The 19,748-nt window shown below is 39.3% G+C and overlaps 1 protein-coding gene and 1 pseudogene across 3 annotated transcripts in view; one reads left to right on the top strand and one right to left on the bottom strand.

Moving 5' to 3' along the window:
• Nucleotides 1-19,748, top strand: part of Mid1 (midline 1) — a 369,236-nt gene that overhangs the window by 75,819 nt on the left and 273,669 nt on the right. The window lies entirely within an intron of this gene.
• On the bottom strand, nt 8,409-11,772 carry LOC110286960 (F-actin-capping protein subunit alpha-1 pseudogene; annotated as a pseudogene). 2 transcript variants are annotated; one of them, XR_002377173.3, is made up of 2 exons: nt 11,691-11,772; nt 8,409-9,591 (listed from the first exon to the last, which is right to left on the bottom strand). The product of XR_002377173.3 is annotated as an F-actin-capping protein subunit alpha-1 pseudogene, transcript variant X1 (transcript). The 2 variants fall into 2 exon arrangements; XR_002377174.2 differs by lacking the exon at nt 11,691-11,772 and adding an exon at nt 10,584-10,641.

Here is a 19,748-nt window from a genome sequence, read left to right as displayed (position 1 = left end):
AAATAAGCCTGATAGGGTACACAGTGAGACATAAAATGTCTGTTCAAGCAACACAAAAAGTTTCTAAACCTCTGGCCTGAGACAAATAGAAGATTAGGTCCCATCTATAGATAAGTAGAAATGAATTTCTCTGTCTCATGGAGCAAAATAATATGGCTAGCCAGGGGCCGCTGGAATGGATGAAAGAGTATAGCTAGAAAGATGGTAGAATGGTATATAATGGGACCAACCATAATATTCAGAAAAGATCACTGGACTTTGGAATATGAGTATAGATATGTGAGTTATTTTGTGATGGAGAGACTAAATAGATCAAATGTCATGCAAAATTCAAGCAGTGTTCAAATGTATAAGATTTAGGAGGTTAGACATAGTAAGCTACTAAAATTTCTCAGGTATCTTGGCTTTGGATTTGCACTGGTAGTGGAAAAAGCCATAGATATAAAGTTAGTTGTACCAAGATCTTCAGTTAGTTTGGGATGCTTCCAGAAAAGAAGGTCACTATACTGATATATTGAGTGTTTAGCCACAATCCATGAGGCAAGTATGAGTAATTTGTCCATATATTCTCTAAGTTTCTCCACATTGTAACAGGATGAAATCATCTCTTTCTAGATAAAGTCCATTTATGACCTTCCCTAAGTGACACTTTGCCTTAAACTTGAGACAGTGACAGAAGCAGAGCCATAGTCTAGTGTTCATAATGCTTTTTTACAGTGCTTTCTTTTTTGCTGTTTGTATTGACTTATTAGAAACTATGAAGTCTTTGCCGGCAAGAATGAGTCCATGTAGATAGAAGCTAGAACATTAGTGCAGTTAAACAAATTGTTACAGTGAACCAGATGACATGGATCGCTGTCATCAGTGCCACTCAGTGGCAGTTCACTGCTCTGGAGTCACACTGTGTCCCATTTGTCTATTCTGGGTATGTCATCTAGTATGGTGCTTAGCTGACAAATGGGTGGAGAAAGATATCTTTCAATTATATCTTCACTTATGAATTAGAAAGGGAAATGTGATTCTCCCCTACTCAAACAAATAATATGTAAAAACATATTGCATCTTCTGTGCCAGACACTATGCTAAAGGATTTATATGTTGTCATGAATTTATTATTGAGCTGTTTGAGCGGTGGTAATCAGGGCTGTCATGGAGACCTGAGGTGGCATTTTTCTTACCTCTGCATATCCTCTCTGCTAGTGCTGTTCTCTCTGTTGTAGATCAGCTTTATATACATATCCATATGATGTGAAATGTACTTGACAGCTACTCTGCTAATTTTATCACTGAATAAAAAGAAGAGAGACTTCTTCTGGCCATATATGAGTCCATAAACTAATTTTTAAAAATCTCAACAGCAGGATCTGATGATCAGCCTGCTCTAAGTAACTGTACATGCATTAGAACACTTTACTCTAGCTCATATCTGTGTGTCCATGTGTGTAGCTGTATGTCTCTGTCTGTGTCTGTCTGTTTATATGCATCTCTCCCCCAACACTGTGTGCTTGTGTGTGTGTGTGTGTGTGTGTGTGTGTGTATGTATGTGTGTTGGGATTCTGATCAGTACACATTCTAGAGGCAGACATAGGTTGGGCTTTTCTCCAAAATAAAACACGATGAATAGAAGAAAATATAGTGCTACCCTAAACTCAAACAGCCATCAAGGATGTATGATTCTGTCCCTATAAAGCATAATAAGTACTTCAAGACTTAAGAAAAGTATATAACTTATCTAAAGTAACCAAGTAGAAGTATCAGGACTTTCACCCAGATCTGACATAACCCAGAGACTGAACTGTAGATTTCTAGGCTGTGGCAACCAGTATATCCTGCTCTATGGCTGTTTGGGGTCTATGTAGTTCATTCATAGCTCAACTGACTTCTTTGATAGAGCCCATTAAGCCAGAGACAGTAGTTGACTCATTGAGATCTGATTAATGAAATCACTGGATCTAGGTAATTCAAAATGGAGCTTTTACTATCAGGTGAATGAACAGCGGATTTTGAGTCATTCCTAATCCTGTTCTTACCTATTGGAAAGTAACCCAGAGTGAGCCTTCTCTGCAGGGTGCTCATAGTGCTACTGTCTCACTGTAGGAAGGGCCTCTGCCTTTCATTTCCCTGTCCAGGTCTTCCTTCATTTGTCCTAATGAGACTGCTTTCCTTTTCTTTTTACCCTCAGCAGTGGTCCCTGCTGGGCAAGGATGCAGAGCTATCATAGCTGATGATATCACAGCTCATACCCCCTCTGGTTACTCTTAAGTGGCAGTCTGTATTCTGTTGCATGTTTCTTAGCAACCACCATATGCCATGTCCTCTCCTGTCATTTGTGTCTTCCTTCTTCAACCTAAGAGGCAAATTTACTAAGAAATGAGCCCCTGCCTCCTCAGATTTCTAAGCCATGAAAACTAGAAAATTGGCAATGATTGTATTTTAAATCTCTTGATCACCAAGTTTCAAGGCTGGGTAGTGGAAACAGAATCCTTTTCGCACACACTGGCCATGGCTTTGTAAAGTGCATGTGATAAACTCATGTTGGGGGTAGTTGATTTTTAACTCAGGTTCTTCACATGATCAAACATGTCTTCTGTATGCTGAAGTACTAGACATACATTTCATCCTAAACATTTAAAAATGTAGGGGTTGCCTTCTTGTAAGTTCCCACCAGAGACAACCAGTATCCCTAGCTGATTTGCTTGCATATGGCATTCACTCAGTGTGGTTTTGCTTGTGAGGATGTTTCCCAAGACAGATGCTTCATTTTTTCATAGCTAGCTAACAGTTTGTTCTTATTCCATGTACATGTGAATAAATGACTACACACTCATTATCCTAAATACAGTTGTTAATATCCTTGGAACATGGAACAAAGGCTAAAATTCCTTCTTGCACAGAGTTTGGATGCTTACTTGGCTTTAATTTATATTAATCTGGTTTTGTTTGTTTGCTCTTAGTTTGCCTTTTTAATGCTGGTGTTTCATATTTATCTTTGGCTTGTGTGTTTTTCTCTATCGGCACCACGTTGTTGTAATTCAGTCTTAGTTTGTTTATAGCTATAGCCACTGAGATTGCTCATATCTACACACATGTGGGAAGCTAAAAAGTAGTTTATTACATGGTGTTCGTAGCACATATCACACCAATGGTCACCCAGCCGAAAAAACTGCCTCTGTAAACACATCATGTTCCTTTTAAGCCACAGTGGTATTCTTCTGTCTAGACAGTCTGTTCTTTAGAACAGATGCATGTAATTGAATATGTTAGTTTTCAGGAGACTTGATTCTAATAAGCGTTAATTCTTTAATTCTAAGTAATAAAATTTAGCAAAATTTAAAGACAGTATATTGTTCAAAGAAAACTTTAGGGATGGATATTTTGGGTTTGGCACAAAAATATTTGTTGTATAACCATATTTTTCTGGATATAATCTGGAAAGTACCAGAAAGTTCAAGTCCATCTCCTTTGTTTGAATGTACCCAATAGGCTTATCTGAAATCCAAATATTCAAACATTTGATAGGCTGAAGTTGAATTATTAGTTTTGCAGACTGCCCAAATCAATCAATTGTTTTGATGACTGGCGATTTGAAGTATAACAGAGCCACTTAATTAAGACATGAAAATCACAATTGCTGAAAAAAGTGAATTCAATTTTTCTACTGAGCATAATTTGTAACTTTGATGAAATCAAGAAATTAAGGATAAGGTATCTTGCCTTCTGGAGGTTGAAACCATAATCAATTTATTTATTTATTTATTTTACAACTGAAAGTAATTTTTATACTAACAAAGAAAATATGCAGGGTATTTTTAAAATAAGAATCTCCATTTTTTGTTTTTTGGTTTTTCTATTTGAGAAAAATTGATTTTGTTTGAATGGTTGTTAGAAGAGCTAAATCTTGCCTTAAAAACCAAACTCATAAAACATTTTTGCCATTTATGGTGCAAACATGTAGAAAAAGGAGTTTTACTAATTAGCTTGTTTTCCTTAAGATTTTTTTTTTCTTTTTGGTCCTTTCCTCCTCAGACTCTTTTCTCTGTTTTGACATTTGCTGGCCACAGTTATGAAGGTCACATGAACTCTTTCATTACTGCCACTCTTTGATCTCTATTAACATGAACTTCTAGGAAGAGGAAGGTGAAACATGGTTGTTCTACAGCAATTATCACAACGTTGTGTTGTATTGGCAGGCTCTTAACTGAGATGAAGAACTTGAAAGAGTGGGGAAATGTGGTCATGGAGTCACCGAGAGAGGGAGCATAAAAGACATAGTATATTAGCACTCTGAATTGAAAAGAATATAGTTCAAAGATTAGGGCCTCCATAGCAAATTCCTCTATTTTAACGAGTTTTCTAGAACTTCTTGTTTCTGCTTCTTTTTGTTATCAAGGGTTTTATAGAAATGTAACTTCCTACTTTAGCCCTTAAAATACTTATTTTTCCATACATGTCATTTATTCATGATATACATGAATATCATTTATTCATTCATAATGTAATTTTCCCTAAATGTCAAAACACTCACATTTCCTAAGTTACATATTGCATGTTACTTTTTTTTCCATCTTAAATTCTGCTGACATAATTTTTCCACCACTTACTTTACAAGTTGCTTCTTTAGTGTACTATCTCCAAACTCTCACTCTAAAATTATACTCTGGTTGGTTTTATTTTGTAGCGTTCCTATAGCAAGGTTGGAAAATGAACAGTTGGAACAACTGGCTTTGTTCTCTAGATTTTCAATAGTGAAAAGAGAACAAAGAATGTTTTCAAAGGCTGACTTTAGTTTTGAGCCTGAGAAAAGAATGATTGAAAAAGGAAATGAAAAAGAAAGCATGTCCTCACTATATTGTTATCACTGACTTTACTCCAGGGTTCAGCTGAGGGCTCAAGGCTACTGTCCTAATTAGCACTTCCTGTCTGTGCACAGATCCCTAGTGTGCACAGCAATCACTCTCTTAAAACACATCCGGAATTCCTCCTTGCTCTCTTCCCCTCAGTGTTGAAATAGGTAGTCTTAATTTATTTCCAAAACCAGTGATTTCTCACCAAATTAAAATGCCAAGGAATGCTTCACCTTTAATATCCTATAAGTGCAATCCTCACCTTCATAGTCCAAGGCTATTGCTTGTGCTTTAAAAATGTGGAAGCATTAAGGTGAAGTTGATGTTGATTCAGTACAGAATCACAATGAACTTTCTCTTTCATGTGCATTTCTTGTAAGCTAAACTTTATCACATGCTAATATGATTCCACATCTCACATTTGTATTCTGGTTGTTTTGCCTGATTCTGAAAAGTGGGTAGAAGATGCTTGTTCGATTGTAAGTTCTTTTTAGTGAAGTGCACTACCAGTCACCCCATCCTTTCAAAATTTGCAGACGCTATAAAACTTCCCATCAAAAACAACCTTCACCACTCAAGAGTTCTAAGCTACACAGAGAGGAAAATGAGAAGGCAAAGAACTTCACATCACTCCATTATACAGCTTAAAAAGCCAGGGGTAAGAAAGTGAGGAATATTGGCAAAACTTATATAGCTGGTAAATGATAAAGCAGGGATTTGATTCCACAACTAATCAGTGATTAGAGTGTTGTAGCTCACAAAGAGTCTACAATTTGAAAAGTACCTTCAGGGTAAGGAAAGCATGAACAAACTGAAAGCCTTGATATTAGCCCCTGGCTGGGTCTATACTTACTGAGTTACTGTTTCCTTGCCATCAATAATTTCTACCTCCATGAATAATTTCTACCTCATAGCAATGTTGAGAGGATTCCAAGTGAACATGTAGTAACCCCTAAGTATTTACATATATTGCATCCCATCTCTCAAACAAAAGGTGTGATGGCACAGGTCTCATATTTTCATCATTTATATTTTACATCTATACATTTCCTTCAGTTGCAATTCAGAGCCCTCTCTGACTAAAAATGTTCAAAAGAGATGCATCCCACTCTCCAAGTTACAAAATGTTGTGACTCACAGAGAGTCTACAGTTGGGTGGATTTTTAACTGAGTTTCCAATTTTCGACAGTATCAGGATTCTCTTTGCCAGTTGTTTTTTCTTGATACATGTCTATGACTTTATCCTCCTATTAGTAAACTTCACATTCCACCCAAACCACCTGCATTTTTCAAGAGGACTCAACTAGTACCTTGTATTTTTCATTAATTTGCAATAGAGCATTTCATTGTATTGGAGGGAAAGCTGCAAAAGATAAACATGTTGCGTGTAGTTTTAAAAACATGCTATTGCTTTGCCCAGGAGCTGCTGCCCACGCTCTGGCCCCTCCTGGTTCCCTTTTGTCCCACCCGGCTTAGCTCCGTAATAAATGGCAATCAGCCCCAACCCCGCTTCCTTTTCTAAACACATTTGCTCCAGCTTAGCTTGAGGATCTGCTGCTGCCAGCCTCAGCCCAGCCTCTCTCTACCTGCCTTTGCTCTGGAGTTGACCTCTCCAACAGCCCACTCCCAAGACTCTTGCTCCGGGGGGCTGGGGGGGTACACATTGCCAGCCTCACCCGAGACCCTTTAATGCGCAGATAGAGGACACACACTCTACTTGTCACTTTATAGCTTGCCTTTTATGGCACAATTGCTGGGCGCATAAATGCCTGGAAATGCGTGCCCTTATCAATTTATTTCCGTCTCTCCCTTCTGCCCTAAACTTAGTGGCTTGCATCAGCTAGCCTCCCAGCCCCGCCAACATCCTTGTCCCCCATCTATAGCAGAGGCTGCAGGCTCTAGCTGCCCCAGACCTTACATAATGGCGGCTTTCCTCTAGTTCCTAAGGATGGCAGAAAAGCCCTCTCTCTCTTTCCCTGCATCTCCTTTTCCTCTTGGGACCCAGAAGTCCCACTTGTGCCTTCCAATTGGCTCCTGGCCTTCTTTATTAATAAATAAAGAACCAATTAGGAAACTAGACCTTAGTATCAGCACGTCTCCTTACATAAACAGTAAATTTCCTTTTAAAAAATTAGTGGTAGAACTTTTTTCATCTTAGAGGACTATTGTTATTAAAAACAAGAGATCATTACTATTCTCCAATTTTATTTCTGACAAAGAATTCCTTTATTTGCACATAGTTTTTAAGCCCCTTGAAGAAGTAAATGGATTGATTTCCTGATGGGAATCAATTGAAGGAGGAAGAGAATGAGAAGAAGACGCAGAAGAAAGAACAAGAAGAAAAAGAAGAAACAACTCTAATATGTATTGCCCATATATTCACTGAAGCATGGTCAAATTCCTGGTGGCCAGGACCTTAAATGAAAACTGTGTCCTTGTCATCAGTTGTGGAGGACTACAGTTGTGTGTATTTCTATTGAACTACCCAATATAGAGGCATGGATAGATAGTATAAATGAAAATAGCAATAAAAATGCTCACACAGGCTCTACTTGCAAACAAATTTACTGAGACAAAAGAAACCTGAATAAAAACATCAGACACTACAACAAAACAAAACAAAACAAAATATCCCCGACGTTCCCTTAAGGCCTGATCACCAATGTGTCACACATATACCTGCCTTTGAACCTGGGAAGGTTGATATTATCATCACTACATGTGATTTTTTTTGGTGGACAGAGTGATGGAGGAATGAGTTTTACATCCAAGGTACAATTTGCAAAACACAAGAAAATCAAGAAGAAGGAAGACCAATGGGTGGATACTTCATTCCTCCTTAGATTAGGGAACAAAATACCCATGAAAGGAGTTACAGAGACAAAGTTTGGAGATAAGACAAAAGCATGGATAATCCAGAGACTACCACACCCGGGGATCCATTCTATAATCAGCCACCAAACCCAGACACTATTGCATATGCCAGCAAGATTTTGATGAAGGAACCCTGGTATAGCTGTCTCGTATGAGGCTATGCCAGTGCCTGGCAAATACAGAAGTGGATGCTCACAGTCATCTATAGGATGGAACATAGGGCCCCCAATGGAGAAGCTAGAGAAAGCACCCAAGGAGCTGAAGGGGTCTGCAACCCTATAGGAAGAACAACAATATGAACTAATCAGTACCCCCAGAGCTTGTGTCTCTAGCTGCATATGTACCAGAAGATGGCCTAGTCGGTCATCACTGGGAAGAGAGGCCCCTTGGTATAGAAAACTTTATATGCCCCTGAACAGGGGAATGCCAGGGCCAAGAAGTGGGAGTGGGTGGGTAGGGGAGGAGGGAGGGGGGAGGGTATAGGGAACTTTTGGGATAGCTTTTGAAATTTGAAATGTATATAATGAAAATAATTTAAAAAATTTAAAAAAGAAAAAAGAAAACAAATCTTTTACACATAGAGATAAAAAACAAAACAAAAACAACAAACAACATACTAGCATTCTCTGAAATACCAGGTTATAATAGAAAGACATTACCTGGGAGGTTTTTTTCACTTGGTTTTATTTCAATTTGTGAGTGACACAGGTGTTGGGTTCAACAAGAATTTGAGAGTGACATAGGTGTTTAATTTAACAAGGCAGAGAATACATAACTAAATCCAAACAGGTTTATAGGTTCAGCAATATTCCATAAAGCTAGATCGGTTAAGTTTCTTTTTTTTTTTTCAATTGGTTAACTTTCTTAATAAGTCACTCTCATATTTATTTTATGAGCAAACTCTATTGGATCTTTTATGCCCACAAATCCTAGAGACTGCTACAGTGGGCCATTAAGCATGTTTCAACTTGAGTTCTTTGCAGACTTTGTAGCTAAGTATCTTGTTCCAGTCGATTTTGTGGTAGGTAATTGGAAGCTGTCTGCGCAAGGCTTTGAATGTTGTACATGAAATTGTGTGGTAGTTTTCATTAAGTGCTGCCTGATACCCATTTTCTACCATCTCTATGATCTTAATAAACATCTTCGCAGTTTGATCCTCATTGATAACAGTTAATGACTCTTGTACATCTTTATGGACAATTAGCTGGATATTTCCATTTTCATAATAATGAACGTGAGACTTGAGCATTCCAATTACCTGTGCTGTGGGTGGTGTGATGGTTAATTTCCACTGTGATCTCCAGGATCCATTCCAGAATGTTTGGGGCTGAAACTGGTGGCTTTCAATACATGCAATAATGGTTTTTTTCCCCTGTATTGTTTTACCATAAACAGTACTAAAGCCAGTAGAATAATACTGTTTCATATAGGCTTTTAAAGCCCTATCACAGGACTCTCTGAGATATGTTAAATTTCCATCTGTAAGCCCTACCTGGAGGTCACTGATTGTTTTTTGTAAGTGATTAAACTTAAAAGAAATTCTGTTTCTTGGATCAAAAAATCTGTTGTTACCTAGATGACCATGCTCTGTAACTAAAACATGATCTTCATACCCTTCTATTTTCACGGGTATGAACTGATGCATGTTATATTGAGCAATTGCTTGTCCTATCCTTTTCTTGAGGAGATTGTCATTATTAACCAGCTGCCGAACATCATGGAAGACTTCCTTAAACTCGCCTGGAGGTGCTTGGTTGATGAATTTTGAAGCTATGTCTATCTTCTTCTCATCAGATGCTTTATCTTTGCGGTTGGCCATTTCATCTTCTCACATTTTCCTGTTTTCAAAGTACTGCATGTTTCTTCTCCCTGCCTGGGGTATAGATACCTTTAGAAAGTATTTCTTCTGCTATGGTTTGTTTGAGATTTGAATCACACTGGAAGCCACCTGTATGTGTCTTTGCTAAGTTTAATCATTCTAAGATACTCAAGGACTAGGGAAAGCATCACAGAATCCTCTGCCTTGCTTTTCTAGTCTCAGTATTGCTAATTCCTGGGCAGTGCCTCTTTCCTCTTATTGAGGCTTTAGCTGTAAAGAGGAAAGCACTCCTCTGCTCTGGGGCAAGCGGGGAAAACTACTTACCTCCAGTGGTTTGTCTTTAGGAAGATGTACTGGCTAGTTTTGTGTGTCAACTTGACACAGCTGGAGATATCACAGAGAAAGGAGCTTCAGTTGAGGAAATGCCTCCATGAGATCCAACTGTAAGGCATTTTCTCAATTAATGATCAAGGGGGAAAGACCCCTTGTGGGTGGGACCATCTCTAGGCTGGTAGTCTTGTGTTCTATAAGAGAGCAGGCTGAGCAAGCCAGGGGAAGCAAGCCAGTAAGGAACATCCCTCCATGGCCTCTGCATCAGCTCCTGCTTCCTGACTTGCTTGAGTTCCAGTCCTGACTTCCTTGGTGATGAACAGCAGTATGGAAGTGTAAGCCAAATAAACCCTTTCCTCCCCAACTCGCTTCTTGGTCACGATGTTTGTGCAGGAATAGAAACCCTGACTAAGACAGAAGACAACTTCTGTTCCACTAAACAGTCACATTGGCATTACTGCAGCATTTCTTTTTTGGCAAAATTTCCTTAATTTGTGAACACAAGGTCTAGTAAGAATAGGTAAAGATAATGCCATTACAATTTACCTAATCATCCAGGAAACCACTGCTGCTGCACTTCAGTCACAATACATACAGGATGACGAGCAGCACACCCACCTCATGATGAACAGGGCATCTACCCGATGGGTGGAGTAGGATACTTTGATAACACTTAGAATAGGATACCTAAATGATGATTAGAGCAGGACACCTACCTTATGGTTAGGGGTGTGAAAGCCAAGCTCCATGATCCTGCTGCACTTTGAGAGTGGCATTTCACTACTGACAGTACCAGGGATGAATTTAGTAGGGCTCCACCCCACATTGTGAGCTAGACCATACATGACAATGATGCTGTCTACCAGAGGCCTAGTGAAAGAACTCTAGCCAGCTCCAACATGGCCTATATGGTTCTGGCAAGCATTACCTGTCTACCTGTTCCCTCTGCCTTGCTAAAAACCATATATTACATTCTTAAAGCTAGCCACCAGTGTCTCTTCCCTTATTTGGCCATTCCTCATCCTGAGGCTTACTATCAGCTATCAAAGTATTGAAGTCCAGAAAAAAAAAAAAAACTTAGTTCACCCAATTAACATATCCAATCAATCAATATATCAATATTAAACACCTCATTGTAATATGGGGTTTCCCCTTGTATGTTTATAAACTGCCATTTGCTTATGGGCCATGTCTGACTCTGCTGTCCAGAGGCAGGCCTTTGTCCACTACTTTGGGATAAATACTTCTCTGTCTACCTTGTTTCCTTCCCCTTCTTCCTGTTCCTCTAGCCTCTCTTAGTTTCTTATTCTTATCTACTGTTATCTCTGGAAGAAATAAATCTCCTTTGTGCTGAGAACTTGGTCTTAGGGGTTCAGAGCCAATACCAGTCCTTATACCTAAGTGTATCATGGTTAACATGGCCATGAAGAGCCTCCTTTCCTCTCTTCTTATCTATCATTGTCCTCACCTGGTTGTTTCATGAAATGTTTTGTGTGCCTGGCCCTTGAAAAGATCCTTAATGTGTAGCCAACTGACATTTTGTTAGAACTGCTTGACCCTGTGACCTTTCCTGTTGGTTGGTTGCCCCCTGGACTTCTGGGAACAAGAGAAGATATAAAAAGCCAGCAGTGATTTTCCTTTAGGATGGCAACTTCCTCTTCCACTACACAGACTCATTAGTTATACTGCTACATTTATAGTTCGACAAACCCTCCATATTGTGGAAACTGAAGCCCTAGTGGGTATAGGAAAAGATAGTGACTTTTCAATTCATCTAAGTACCCAGGAAGCGAGTGCTGCTATAGTTAGATTAGAACATCTACCTGATTTTGAGCAGAATATTCTCTGGTGATGAACAAGGCATCTACTTGATGGGTCAACTAAGATACCTGTATGCTGGTTAGAGGGGTGGAGTGCACTCTGAGATTGGACTTTACTACTGAATTCAGGAGGGCTCTGCCCCACTCTGTGAGCTAGAACATACATCACAATGATGCTAAGAGAGGCCTAGTGAACGGACTCTAGCCAGCTCCAGCATGGCCTACATGGCTAAGGCAAGCCTTGAGCTTCTACCCATTCCCTCTGCTTTGCTAATAAATAAATAAATAAATAAATAAATAAATAAATTTTTTAAAAACCATGAAATTACATTAATAAAGCTAGCCACTAAGTGCTTTCCCCTTATTTGGCCACCTTCTCCTCCTGAGGCTGACAAAGTCCAGCTATAAAAGTATTTAAGTCCTGCAATCAAAAAACCCCTCTTAGATCACGTAACTAACATGTCCAATGAATCAATATTAAATACCTCATCCTAACATGGGGTTTCTCCTTGTACCTGTATAAACTGCCTTTTGCTTACAGGCCATGTCTTCCTCCTCTGTCCAGAGGCAAGACTTTGGCCTCCACTTTGGGACTAATATCCCTTCCCTGACTACCTTGTTCCATTCCCCTTCTCCCTAGTCCTCTATCTCCTCTTTTAGTCTTTCATTGTTTATCTGGGCCAAGTAAATCTCTTTGTGCTAAGAACTTAGTCTTGGGGATTCAGATCCAATACTAGTCCTTATACCTAGCTACACCATGATCAACAGGGCCATGAAGAGCCTCCTTTCTTCTCACCTTATCTATCTATCAATCATTATCTGCACCTTTTGGTAATAATGAAGAGTGTGGCTGGCCCTGAAAGTATTCCCAATCTATAGTCAACTGACACTTTGTTAGAACTGCTTGACACTATGACCTTTAATGTAGGTTGCCTCTTGGAACTCTGGGAACAGCAGAGGGTATAACAAGCCAGCATTGTTTTACCTTGGGGATGGCAATTTCTACTTCCACTAAATGTCCTCATTGATTGTACTGTGATATTTCTAGTTTGACATGCCTTCTTTATTTTAGAAACTGGAGCCCTAATGGGTATAGGAAAAGTTAATAGCTTTACAATTAATCTAATCATCCATGAAGCCAGTTCTGCTATATTTATATCAGTACACCTACCTGATGGTGAGCAAGATGCCCACCTGATGATGAAGAGGACATCTGCCTGATGAATCTAGTATGATACCTGTATGACGTTTAGGGCAGGGCAACTACATGATGCTTACAGCAAAACAACTACCTACCTTATGGTTAGAGGTGTGAAGGCCAACCTCTGAGACAGGTCTACACACTGAGAGTGGAGTTTCACTACTGGCATCCCATCCCCATGGATAAATTCCAGATGGCTATGTCTTACATTGTGAACTAGACCATATACCACAAGATGCTGTCCAACAGAGGCCTAATGAAGAGACTCTAGCTAGCTCCAGCCTGGTCTACATGGCTCTGGCAGGCCTTGCCCTTCTACCTAATCCCTCTGTCTTGTTTCAAACCATAGATTACATTCCAAAAGCTAGCTGCAAAGTTCTTTTTTCTTTATTTGTCAACTTCCTCATCATGAGGCTGACTACAAAGGCACATCTATAAAAGTACTGAAATCCAGCAATCAAAAATCCCCTTTAAGTTCATTTAATTACCATAACTGAATATTCATTCAATATTAAACACCTCATCCTATTTTGGGGTTTCCCCTTATACCTGTATAAACTGCCATTTTCTTCTGGGTCATGTCTGTCTCCTTTATCCAGATGGAGGCCTTTATCCTCCAGTCTGAATCTAAAATCCCTTCGCTGTCTACCTCTTTTCCTTCCCCTTATCACTACTCTCTATCTCATCACTTAGTCTCTTATTACCTGGCCTTTGCCCCTCTGAGGCAAATAAATATCCTTTGTACTAAGAATTTGATGGTTCTTAGCCAATACCAGCCCTTATACCTATCTGCACCATGGTCAACAGGGCCATGAATAACCTCTTTCTTCTCACCTTCTGTATCATTAAGTTCACCTGGTAATAATAAAATACTTTGTGTTTCTGGCCAGTGAAAAAATCTCCAATGTGTAGTCAACTGACACTTTGTTAGAACTGCTTGACCTTATGACCTTTAGTGGTGGTTGCCCTTTGGAACTCTGGGAACAGCAGAGGATATAACAAGACAGCACTGTTTTGCCTTTAGGATGGCAAGTTCTGCTTCCACTGAAGAATCTCATTGTTTGTACTAGTTTGCCAAGGCTTCCTTGTTTTGGAAAGAAGAGCCCTAATGTGTAAAGGAAAAATTAATGACTTTGCAATTCGTCTAAGCATCCAGAAAGCCAGTACTGCTATAGTTAGATCAGGACACCTACCTGATGATGAGCAGGACACTCTCCTTATGATGAATGTGGCATCTACTTGATGGGTTAAGTAGGATACTTGTATGCTGGTTAGAGCAGAACACCTTTATGATGGTTAGAACAAGGCACCTACCTTATGGTTAGAAGTGTGAAGGCCAAGCTCCAAGACTCTGCTGCACTCTGAGAGTGGTGTGGCACTACTGGCTGTGCAAGGGATGAATTCAGGATTGTTCAACCCCACATTGTGAACTAGACCATACAACACAATGTTTCTATAGAGCAAGGCCCAGTGAAGTGACTTCAGACAGCACTAGCCTGGCCGACATGGCTATGGCAAGCCTTGAGTTTCTACTCATTCCATCTCCCTTGCTAAAAATAAACAAAACAAAACAAAACAAAACAAAGCAAAACAAAACATAAGGTTGCATTCCTAAAGCTAGCCACCAAGATCTATTCCCTTATTTGTCTGTTGAGGTTGACTACCAGGTTCCAGCTATAGCTGTATTGAAGTCTAGAAATCCAAACACCACTTTTAGTTCACCTTATTCACATGTCCAATGAATCGATGTTAAACACCTCATTCTAACATCGGGTTTCCCCTTGTTCCTGTATAAAATGTCATTTGCCTATGGGCCATGTCTGTTTTCTCTATCTAGATGCAGGCCTTTGTCCTTGACTCAGAACTAATACCCCTTCACTGTTCTTTCCTCTTCTCCTTGGTTCTCTACCTCCTCTCTTAGTCTCTTATTCCTTGACCTTTGTCCTTCCAGGGCAAATAAATCTTCTGTGTGCTGAGAACTTGGTCTTGGGGGTTTAGAGCCAATACCAGTCCTTATATCTAAATGTATCACGGTCAGCAGGGTCATGAAGAGCCTCCTTTCCTCTCATTGTGTATATACTTGTCCCTTGTGTTTCTGTCCTTTGAAAGGATCCCCAATGTGTAGTCAACTGACAGAACTGCTAGACCCTCTGCCCTTTTGTGTTGGTTGCCTCTTGAACTACTGGAAATCAAGGCAGAGTAGAGTATGGCAGGACAAAAATAAGAGACTATTGAGTCAGCAGAAGCTGAGCTGAGCCAGAGAAGTTATTTTTAGGACACAGGTTAAGAACCCAGGAAGAACCTATACAAAGTAGCAAAACATAAAAGCTTAAAGGTATACCTTGTCTCAGCTTTTCTCTGTGCCTCTCATTTTTCTATCCCCTCCCCCCTCCACTGTTTTATGACTGTCTCACTTTGTAGAACTGGCTGGCCTGGAACTTGCTATGTAGATCAAGCTTGCCATGTAGCTCAAGCTGCCCTTGAGCTCATAGAGCTCTTCTGCCTGCCTCTGCCTCCCTAGAGCTAAGATTAAAGGTATTAGCCCCCCACCAGTTTTACCTCCTCTTTAATTATGTCCATGTTTCTTGTTCTGTCTCTGTCTCTCTGTCTCTGTCTCTGTCTCTCTCTCTCTCCATCTCTTTCTCATCATTTTATTTCTTAGTCTTTTTCTAAATTTGTCATCCTGCATTTCTCCCTTTGTATCCTTTTGTGTTTCTCCCAAGACTTGAGTTTCCTTTCTCTAACTGACCCCATGAAGTCTACTCTTTTCTTCCCCTGTCCCTCAATCCTTTATTTATTCCTATAGGTTTTCTTCTCTTCTGTGACCTCTTCCTCCAGCACCATCCCATATTCATATTTTCTTCTCTTCTTCCTGCTTGTCCCATATATATTTATTTGCAGCTCCTCTGAGAAGCTTCTCAGAAAGAACTTTTGAAATAGTGGCAGGAAGCTTCTGTGACATTTGCCCTTCACAGCTTTGGTATTGGTTACAGTGCCATATTCAACCTTGTGTTGGCTTACTCCTACATTTCAAAAGGGTGTAATTAGACACCAAAATCTGTTCCAAGTACAGAGTATTTAAGGATTAAAAAAGTATATATCCCTTGAGTATCCATATTATCTTGTATACAAGGGTCTTGTAGTGTATGTTTGATGAGTTTTCTGGTTTCTGCAGAAACCAATTTACATGATTTATAAAAAAGCCTGTCAAATAACTCTTATCCTTGCAGCCTATGTTTTTTCCTAAGTATAGTTAATGGGAACAAAGTAAGGTTTCCATTAGCATTTTTAAATTTCTTTGTTCCACAATAAAAAATAATATTCTAACACTGTTGGTTTTCCAAATCCAGGGATGGAATATAGAAATCAGGGTGTGTTTGTTTACTTGTGTGATGATACACCCATGTTATAAATAAAATAACTGCAAATATACTTCATCACAAAAAATTTCATATACATAAATGCTTTCTCAATGTGTGTACATAGGCACAAATCCTCTAAATCAGTTATTCTCAAACTTCCTAATGCTGTAACACTTTAATATAGTTCCTCACATTGTGATGACCCCCAACAATAATGTTATTTTTGTTGCTACTTCATAACTCTGATTTTGCTACTGTTATAAATCATGAGTTAGCAACCCTATAGGTAGAACAACAATATGAACTAATCAGGATCCCCAGAGCTCATGTCTCTAGCTGCATATGTAGCAGAAAATGGCCTAGTCGGCCATCATTGGGAAGAGAGGCCCTTTGATTTTGCAAACTTTATATGCCCCAGTACAGGGGAATGCCAGGGCCAAGAAGTGGGAGTGGGTAGATAGGGGAACAGGGTTGGGGGAGGATATAGGGGACTATTGGGATAGCATTTGGAATGTAAATGAAGAAAATATCTAATAAATTTTTTTAAAAATCATGAGTTAAATATATTGGTAGATAAAGGATTGCAAAAGGGGTCAAAACCCACAAGTTAAGAACTGCTTTTCTGATCGGTCTGCCTTTATATGTTACTTGACCTTTTTCCCTTACTGCTTTTAATATTCTTTCTTTGTTTTGTGAATTTGGATTTTACTATTATGTGACAGGAGGAATTTCTTTTCTGGTCCAATCTATTTGGAGTTCTGTGGGCTTCTTGTATGTTCATGGGCATGTCTTTCTTTAGGTTAGGAAAGTTTTCTTCTATAATTTTGTTGAAGATATTTACTGGCCCTTTAAGTTGGGAATCTTCACTCTCTTCTATACCTATTATCCTTAGGTTTGGTCTTCTCATTGTGTCCTGGATTTGCTGGATATTTTGGGTTAGGAGCATTTTGCTTCTTGCATTTTCTTTGACTGTTGTGTCAATGGTATCTTCTGCCCCTGAGATTCTCTCTTCTATCTCTTGTATTCTGTTGGTGGTGCTTGCATCTATGACTCCTGATCTCTTTCCTAGGTTTTCTAACTCCAGGGTTGTCTCCCTTTGTGATTTCTTTATTGTTTCTATTTCCATTTTTAGATCCTGGATGGTTTTGTTCAGTTCCTTCACCTGTTTGGTTATATTTTCCTGTAATTCTTTAAGTTATTTTTGTGTTTCCTCTTTAAGGGCTTCTACCTGTTTACCTGTGTTCTCCTGTATTTCTTTAAGGGAGTTATTAATGTCCGCCTTAAAGTCCTCTATCGTCATCATGAGTTGTGATTTTAAATCAGAGTCTTGCTTTTCTGGTGTGTTGGGGTAACCAGGACTTGCTGTGGTGGGAGAACTGGGTCATGATAATGCCAAGTAGACTTATGGAGGGAGCAACAATGTCAACAGGCCAGACCCCCTGGAGTGCCCAGATACTGGACCAACAACCAAAGAATACACATGGAGGGACCCATGGTCCTGGCCACATATGTGGCAGAGAATGGTCTTGTTGGACATCAGTGGGAATAGAGGCCTTTGAGCCTGAGGGTGTTTGATGCCCCAATGCAGGGGAATGCCAGGGTGGGACGATGGGAGTCAGTGAGTAGGAGAGCACCCTCATAGAGGCAGGGGGGATGTGATAGGTGGGTTCTGAAGGGGACACCTGGAAACATTTAAAATGTAAATAAAGAAAATATACAAGCCCCCCCAAATTAATAAGTTGAAGGAGCCATGAGGAGCAAGCCAGTAAGTAACACTTCTCCATGGTCTCTACTTCAGTTCCTGCTTCCAGGTTCCTTCAATGATGGAATATAAGCCAAATAAACTCTTTTCTCTTCAAGTGAAAAAAAAATTAAAAAGATTTAAATCTGAAAAAGAGAGAGAGAGAGAGAGAACTGCTTCTCTAAACCTACAGTGCTATTCAAAGACCTGATTGTTTAAAGAGAAATTTCAAGATGTGTCTTAGTTAGGGTTGCTATCGCTGTGATGAAACATCATGACCAAAGTAATGTGTGTCAGGGTAGGATTTATTTGGCTTACACTTCCACATCATAGTCCAACACTGAAGGAAATCAGGACAGGAACTCAAACAGATTCAGAACCTGGATCCAGCTGAGTCAGTGGCCCTGGAGGAATACTGGGTTAGTCATTATGGCTTGCTCAGCCTGCTTCTTATAGAACCCAGGGATAACCACATCCACAATTGTCTGGCCTTGCTCTCATCAATCACTATGAAAATACCTTACAGCCTTGCCTATGGACAAATCTTATGGCAGCATTTCCTTAATTGAGATTCCCTCATCTCAGAAGACTTTAGCTTCAGTCAAGCTGACTACCCAGCACATGATGTTATCATGAACTACACTTAGGAAGCATGACAAAACAATTTGAGAGTTTGTGATTTTTATATAAAGATACTGTGGAATCTCTTGGTTTAAGTTTAAACAGTATCATTCAAAAAGATATCTAAGTCTGTCATAAATAACTGAAGAAGTATCACATAACTCAAAGAATCTTTTAGTTCTTATCAAGGAAAAAAGTCTGAAAAAAAAAGAAAAGGACCTGAGGATGGAGAAATGTGCAAGTTCTTTCATGAACCTCCTAAGTGTACACCTTAGCGTATCCTTTCTACTGTCTTCCATGTACACGAGGGCTAAAGACATCCTGCTAATTAAAAAAAAAAAGTCTCCTTTCTTCAAACTTAAACCCACAAGAGCTGCCATGTGCTTTGTTCTTCTTGATGGAAAGGGCAGGTTTTAGTCTTGAATAATAGCAAATACTGCAAAAATAAGACTTACAGACATAACTGGCAATTTTTTTCTTACCTCCAGCAAAACAAAACAAAACAAAACAAAACAAAAAAGACAAAAGAAAACAAAGCAAATAAACAGAAATTGAGGAATTCTAAAGTGGTGCTCCCCTAGTCCCTAGTCAATCTCTAAGCAGCTTTTGGCTTCACCAATAAAGTTTCTCACCCCAAAAGCCCAGAATACACCTCTGACTTCAAAAGCAATGTAATCATGTAACTAAAACTAGACAGTAGTTTAGATTAAATATATCGTCCTTTGAAAGCTTACTTTGAAATAAATTATACTGGGGTAGAAATTAGAAGGATGTTACAAATTAATTTACCCTGACCATGTTCTTAAAAAATCATTAAGAAAATTCACATTAGTTAGCAGTTGATGTCTGAGCATGGTGTGATAAATTTCAAGTAATCGAGTAGTGATGAACAAATCTCTGAGAGGAATGAGAGAGAAGCAATCACAGTCATTCCTGATATCAGAAGAACAAAGGGTTTAGGAACTGCCAAAACCTGTTAATTGAGTTGAAAATCCACAGATCCTAAGTGAACAGTTCATGTTTCAATGAACTTATATGCCCATGTAATCAGAGTCTCAGCCACTAGGACATTACTATCCAGAAAAGTTCCTGCATGCCTCCTCCTTAGTATCCTATGAATTTAATGTTAAGCATTT

The sequence above is a fragment of the Mus caroli genome, unplaced genomic scaffold (assembly GCF_978045245.1).
Source record: "Mus caroli unplaced genomic scaffold, Mus_caroli_1 scaffold_5, whole genome shotgun sequence".
Lineage (NCBI taxonomy): Eukaryota > Metazoa > Chordata > Mammalia > Rodentia > Muridae > Mus > Mus caroli.
The sequence above is the reverse complement of the archived record's forward strand: the minus strand, read 5'-3'. Positions and strand labels throughout refer to the sequence as shown.